At 42.5% G+C, this 7,637-nt stretch overlaps 1 pseudogene; it reads left to right on the top strand.

The window, feature by feature from the left end:
• Positions 1-201: 201 nt before the first annotated feature.
• LOC101418282 (1-phosphatidylinositol 4,5-bisphosphate phosphodiesterase gamma-1-like) lies at positions 202-2,820 on the top strand (annotated as a pseudogene).
• The last annotated feature ends 4,817 nt before the right edge of the window (positions 2,821-7,637 follow it).

Here is a 7,637-nt window from a genome sequence, read left to right as displayed (position 1 = left end):
CAGTTACTGGGAGAATAGGTGAGAGTGTAGAATGGTTCCAAAAGCCACTCCCAGAAAGAAGTGGCAGGAGCAAGAGAGGAAAAACATAACTGCACTTAAAGAAAAGCAAAGATACATAAGAGGAAAACACACACACACACAAACACTTTCAGCAAGGAGGAGGTCAGGGATTTCCAACATCAAGCAGACTTGTTTTGGAACATGAACTTGAGGATCTTCAACAGCCTCCCGGGAATAGGTGGGCGCCTCCAGAATTTCAGCAGCTGGGTTCTGGAATCCTTGGAAGAGTACATTTCTGGATTTAGCAAATTCAGTATTGAGTTGAAGCATCTCTGTCTAAAATATCTGAACATAAATGAGAAACAGAGGTACCCATCTATCCAAGCAAAAATATGGGGGAATCCTGGACAGATCACAGGCCTGTTTGATGCTATACTAGACAGCCTCATCAAAAGAAGTGCAACAGGTAGCCTGGGACCAATACAGCAGACACTGCTGAAGCCCTGGACCCTAGAAATTGGTTTCAAGCAAGGTCATTGGAAGGATGTGCAAAATCATTGATAAGATATGCCCATCTCCAATTCCCACTCCACATCCCACATGGGATGACACTGTATGACAGAGTTCTCACCACCCAAATTTTACTTGCTGTTTGGCACTAACAATGTCAGCAGCAGTCATTGCCCTCCAATCCAGTCACTGGGACAAATCACTCTCTCCTGGCTCCCATGAGAGAGAGACCCCTGCTTTGGTGTCTCTGGAAATAGTCACAGAAGCCCTGCTGTGACCCGCCAGTTCTCCTGTGAGTCCCCCCAGGAAGCCTATACTCGCTACCTGTGGGTGAGCCACTGCTGTGCTGAGCTGAACCACTGGGATGGCCCAGACAGGATGCCAGTCATTTACCATGGACACGTACTTACTAAGATCAGGTTCTTGGACATCCTGCACACCATCAAGGAGCTCACCTTTGTGGCTTCAGAGCACCCAGTCATCCTATTCATCAAGGACCACTGTGGCATCACCCAGCAGAGGAACATGGCCCAGCACTTCAGGAAGGAGCTCAGGGACATGCTTCTCATCAAGCCCATGTACATAGCTGCCAATAGGCTTCCCTCCCCCAACCACCCTAAGAGGAAGATCCTCAGCAAGCACAAGAAGTTGACCAAGAGCAGTGCCTATGAGGAGGTTCCCACCTTGGTGATGCACTGAGAACAACATCAGCAATTCCATCAAGAATGGCAACCTCTACCTGGTTAATCTTGCCAGTAGCATATGCTTGTTTCAGAGATTAAGCCATGCATGTCTAAGTATGCACAGTCAATACAGTGAATCACCAATGGTACCCCCACTACTTCGTTCTGACCAGCAACAAGTCCTACTTCCTCTGAAGAGACCAGCAGTGACCAGGGCAATGAGAATGAGGAGCCCAAGGAGGCCAGTGGCAGCAAAGAATAGCATTCCAATGAGAAGTGGTTCCACATCAAGCTTGGGTCAGGATGGGATAGGCAGCACATCACCGAATGCTTGCTCACCAAGTAATGCATTGAGATTGGCACTCTGGTCAGCTCCTTTCTCATTTGCGAGAATGAGACCTTTGTGGGTGACTACACACTCTCTTTCTGGCAGAACAGGAAAGTCTAGCACTGCCACATTCACTCCCAGCAGGATGTGGGACTCCGAAGTTCTTCCCAATAGACAACCTCATCTTTGATTTCCTCTATGACCTCAACACACACTACCAGCAGATGCCCCTGCACTGCAATGAGTTCAAGGCACCTTTCAGAGCCTGTCCCTCAGACTAACTCTCATGAGAGCAAAGAGTGTTACCACACCAGCCTGACCAGAACCCCCTTTAGACAGCTATGGCAGTGCTGCAGGACAATGAAGTCAGCTTGCAACAGGTACTGCACTTCTTGAAGAAAACCCAAAATCTGCACACCTTGGACAGTCTCCATACATTCAATGACAAGAGTCCTGAGAACGTATTTATGACAGTAGAGTATCCTCTAGAATGGCACTGCAAACAAATGGATCATTTTATTGGACTCAATTTCAACTCTAATTAACTTTGCACTGGTTTTTGGACACCTCTTAAAAGGGTATAAGCATCTTTCACCTGCTATTTTTGCAAGAATAGTCAGAATTTTGCATACATTGCTAACTTTGGTTAACAGGTGAATACCCAGAGCATGACTTATTTAGCAGCCTTACTCACAGGGCCAGAGAAGGCTCCAAGCCACTGCAACCTAAAACATAGAGAAGGCTCTGCTTCTTAATGATTTTTCAATGGAAAATATTCCTTTGGATACATATCCCACCCATCATGGTGACCCAAGCTATAGGACACTTAAGGAAAATCAGCCATGGTCCTCTTCCAAAGGTTCTAAAGGGTTCCTTGTAGCCAACCATCCAACCCTGGGTCAAACCAGTCCCCAAGCAAGGAAATCCATGATCCTGGACATGGGACAGCCCTCCCAGGCTAATACCGAGAAGCTACTTGGGACAAGGAAAAGTTTTGATCACTTGATATCAGATACAAAAGCTCCCAAAATACAAGAAATGGAATTGGGGATCATGACACCCCTGGTTTTTCTGCTAGGTTACAGATTTATCTGTTGATTCCTAATTAGCCAAACTATTTCCTTCAATGAAGAGAAGACTGGCACAGGACATGTCCATCATCAGGACATGCCATCCCTCCTGGAAACCAAGGTTGAGAAATATGTGAACAAGGCCAAGGGCAAGACATTCCTCCAGTACGATCGGCTGCAGCTTTCCTGCAACCATCAAGGGTCGATGGTTGGACTTCTCCAATTATGATCCCTTGCCCATGTGGATCTGTGGCAGCCAGCCTTTAACCTTCAACCTCTAGACCTCAGACAAGCAGATGCAGGTGAACTAGGCACTCTTTCTAGTCCAGTGGGAACTGGTATGACATCAGAGCACCAATTCTGGATAGTGTCCAATAAGTAAGAAGTACCGACTGTCTATAGTGGTATCATCCTGGGAATTAATGACAATTTAACAAGACATTTGGGTTACATTCTTATGGGAAAAGGTTTGCACTGAAGTACTGCCAAGGACTTTGCCCATGCTAAACAGCCATTTGCTGTTTGTTTAGAGTTGGCAACAGAGTTCTCACCAAAACTTTGCCAGGTCATGCTGAATGAGATGCTGCTTTTGGATATTAATGCACGTGGAATTGGAATTGGGCAATCTGGAGAAAGACTGCCTTCCAACCTTATTAGTAGTGTTCAAGGATATCTAGACATGAGGCTTCCCAATATTCCTCCTCATCAAGCTACAGCTGAGCAGTATGTTGCCTCTCTGTTAAACTAGACAGAAAATAAATACCTTATACTGCAAGTTCCTATACTTCTTCAGAGTAACATATATATAAAGCCTGGACAGCTTCCAGCAGCTACGCACAAAAAAATCTCCAGGCCCAAAGAACACAGATGGACTGAACCCCATGTGGCTGGCCAAGACCTTTCCCTTCCAGATCAGTAACCCTGTGTTGCTGCCTGCACTTTACAGTGTTTGAGGAGGACATGTTTAGGACCAGACCTTCCAGGCCCAGACCACCCTTCCAGCCAAAGATCTGAAGACAGGGTACAGAGCTGTGCCTTTGAAGAACAACTACAGCAAGGACCTGGTCTCACAGCCTGGAGCCTGTATTCCAGCAGCAAATGCTAGACAAAAATCCAAGCCCTTCTTCTTACTGTTCTAGCTACCCTGGTAAAATATACCACAAATAAATCTGATCAACAAATACCACATGGATACCTAGCAGAACCAGTGCTGTCCTCCCCTTCCTGCTGTGCATAACCTGCTGGATGAGGATTCTCTCAAGGTCCTTCCACCAGTCATCTTGTGGGCTATCCATGGCCACATGTATAATGGCAGTGGTTTTTCTGCCAGGTTGCTAATTCATCTCTTTATTCCCTAATCTAGCCTGCCTCAACTCTCCCTGAGCGTTTACATCTTTATTCTTAAAGGGGTGCTGAAGGATGATGGTCATTCTTCTGTAACTGCTTCTTGCTGTTTAGGGGCAGTAGACCCATGTTATTGCTATTCTAACATGGTTGGAGGAAGACAAATTGGGCACCCTGGAAGAAGATGGATGAAATCCCTGTATGGCTAGCAAAACATTGATTCTGGAAGAAATAAACTTAATTAGAATTTTGAGGATATAGGGTTCCACAAAAATAGAAAAGGCCAGGTGTCTATAAAGGCTGCATCTTCCCAAAGTTGATGGGATTTATTTTGCAGGTTTTCCTCAGAAACTGGTTTTCAGGTTCTGGGTGAGGAAGATTACCCACAGACTATGTTGAAAGGGTGAAGCTGAAGTGGATCCTAGCCACCTTTTTTGCCGTTTCCTCCCGGGTGGGAAAATGCTTAGCCCTGACAGGATGGAATGTGGGTTTGCCAGTCCTCCCTAGGATATGAGTAGGACAGGAATAAGAGGCTAGGAGGGAGACTTGGGTTAAGCATCTTAAACACTTCCAGTGCAAGGTTTAACATATTAAATGAACTTAACTTTTTAGTACTTTGCTTTTTACTTCTACACCTTTACCGTGAAGACGTTAATTAACAGGTATTTTACTTTAGCAGTATAGGGAAATGACTTCTTCCGTTATTTTATGAAAACTGAAGATTCCCAATGGAGTGAAGATTATCTCCCTTTACCACCACTTTAATATGCAGATTGAGGTGGCCTCTGACAGTTTTTCCTGTTATGAAGTCACTTTGTTATTAAAATCAATTCAATTTCTGTTTAACAATGACGTACTGGAATTAGCCATTCAAATATTTCAGTTTAAACATGGCTTCTACAAACTTCTTATAACTATCCATAACTGCAAAGACAATAGTTGCTTCATCTCAAGACAAATTCTGCTTTCACAAAACACATTCCTTTACTTGATGCTATCTTTTGCAATACCTTCTACAATTTACCACAGGCATCCAAGTTTTGTCCTATATATTTCTATTATGATTTTATGAAAACCAAAAAAAAAAAAAAATCACTTATCGAATTTAGTTAGCACTCCCACAAACCGTCTACGTATTTCCATATCTACTTAAATCTCATATTCCTCATTCTGTTCTGTGAAAAAAGAATAAACTATTCCTCTCAATTTAGGCATTTCAAAGATTTTCATCCTTTATCAATATAAGTACTTATTTAATTTTCTGCCATCTGAATAGAGCTCTTTAAGAATTTTTGTTTGTCAATTTAATATTACCACCTGGAGGCAGTAAAACACACAATTACACTAAACAAACATGGGAGGGATCCCCTTTCCCTTGAGGGAGGGTGTTCATGGATTCCTGCTTAGGAGGGCCCTGTATCTCTCTCTTCTTGGGGTCTTGGGAGCAAAAAAGATTGAGTTGTAAAATGGTGTTATAATTCAAAGTCTCATTAACTGGCCATGTTCTTAAATTCTAGTTGGTATTGAGGCCATTCTGCTTTACACAAAAGAATACCATTTGTTTGCGTTTCAAGTCAGACAAGCCAAAGTCTCTCCAGTGTGTGAAAAAATCCCGGAGGGTGGATTCTCCTTGTCTCATCCTGCCAATGGCCTTGGAGACCAATGACCTAGAAGGCCAAGTAGAGGGTGTGTGTGTGTGTGTGTGTGTGTGTGTGTGTGTGTGAATCCCTGTCTGGAATAAAACACACTTTCGCAATGAACTAGGAGCCCAGTGACCTAGAAGGCTACTGGAAAGTGCAATATAAAGAGGTGCACGCTGTCTACCTACTCACTGCTCCAAACCAGCAGAAATGAGGTGGCCCTGTGATACGTGGAAAAGTAGTGGACTCACCTGACCAGGGGTCCAATGGTGATCTCAGTTGAGGGATGGGTTGCGCTGGTCTTGGTCACATAGATTCCCACATTTTGGCACCAAATGTTGTCACCACTTTTGTTCTCTGGTTCGGATGACTTCAGAATGAAGAAACGTGGCCTCAGTACAATCAAACTTTATTTAATCATAGCTCAGTATTAAACTCAAACCTGGTCAGGGCAATGATGGAAATGCCCCTGGTATTGCTGCACAAGCCTAGCTGAGGCACAAGCCTGGTGGAGTCACTGGTATAAGGACCTTTAGTGTTACAGCTCAAGCCTGGGCCAAGGCACAAGCCTGGCCAGTGCAGTGGTGGAAGTGCCCGTCTTGGCATTGCAGATTGACTTGGCTTTCTCAGCTCATCTTGGCTTTCACAGCTCAGCTCAGTATTATATCATGCAGCTTTGCGTTCATTGTTGCAAACTTAGCTCAGCATGCTCAACTCGGGGTGGCAGCTTGACTCAGTGTTCAGCTTGGCTTGGCATTTGCAGCTTAATGTTCCTCTGGCAGGGGTATAGATGGAATGCACACTCAGAGCTTTGGAACCGCTTTTGATATAGTCTAGATATATGACTGCCCCTGGGGGCAGAGCCCCAGTTGCAATGTTCTGATTGGTCAATCACTGGTTCTGAGCAAGGAAATTGGTTAGGGTTTGAAAACCAGATTAGCATATTATGTAATCAGGGTATCCTAACTGGGAGATGCTGATTGGCTGACTACGAGAGGTGCTGATTTGCTATTAATTAAAATAATGAATTCTATTGGTTGAAAACTCTCCTACCCTATTGGTTGACTCAAGGTCCCTCTTCCTATTGAGTAATTCAGGATCCCTCTGCCTAGGTCCTGTGTTCAGGTACCTGCTTCCTCCTTTACTTAGCTCTGTCTACCGAAAACATGTAAGAATAACGAGAAGGATATAAATAAGGATAATTAAGTTTAAAACAACTGAAAAAAAGTTAAAAAACAAACAAACTTCAATGCAAGCTTGTCCATCATATTATTAGCCTACAAAACTTTGCCCCTACTCAAAAATTATGTTGTGTCTTCCTTTAATCAAAATTCACATTGAGTGCACTTATGTCCTCATTTGATTGCATTTAGGAGGATCATTCCTGCAAAGTACTTTTTCATTGATTTCTGGTTTCAATTGGTATATTGTTGAATGTAACTGCTAGCCCTCAGATTTATGTTGATGTTTTCTCTCTTTCTTTATAGCCTTTATTTTGGTATCTTGTTTTAAAAAGTATACCAGAAATGGGCTTATGTTGTGAACTATGATTTTTACTAGGATTTGGTATATCCTACAAGACAAAGATGGGGCTAAGTCTTCCCCTTGTTTACTCTTCTTACATGCCTAAGAGAAAGTATTGCCTAGAATCACTACCCAACAATTGGGTGTTTATTAAGGAAATATCGATTAACTTTAAAATGTTAAAGGATTTTGTGCTATGATTTCTCAGACCTACATAAGAATTAGGTTTCTCTTGTAATCATCTCAATTATATAAATTAATCAAGTACCAGAAGAAATTCTAAATCAGCATTCTCTAATATAGATATAATACAAAATACAAATGTATGTATATATGTAATTTAATTTTTGTAGCAACATTAAGAAGAGTAAAAATAAACATGAAAAATTAATTTTAACGATAAATTTTATTTAACCCACTATACCAAAATATTATCATTTATACGCTTAATCCCTATAAAAATACAGAGATATTTTTCATTCTTTTTTCATCCTAAGTCTCCAAACTTCAGTGTGGACTTTACACTTACATCACATCT

Source organism: Dasypus novemcinctus, chromosome 2 (genome assembly GCF_030445035.2).
Source record: "Dasypus novemcinctus isolate mDasNov1 chromosome 2, mDasNov1.1.hap2, whole genome shotgun sequence".
Lineage (NCBI taxonomy): Eukaryota > Metazoa > Chordata > Mammalia > Cingulata > Dasypodidae > Dasypus > Dasypus novemcinctus.
This window is presented reverse-complemented; position numbering and strand designations above follow the sequence as displayed.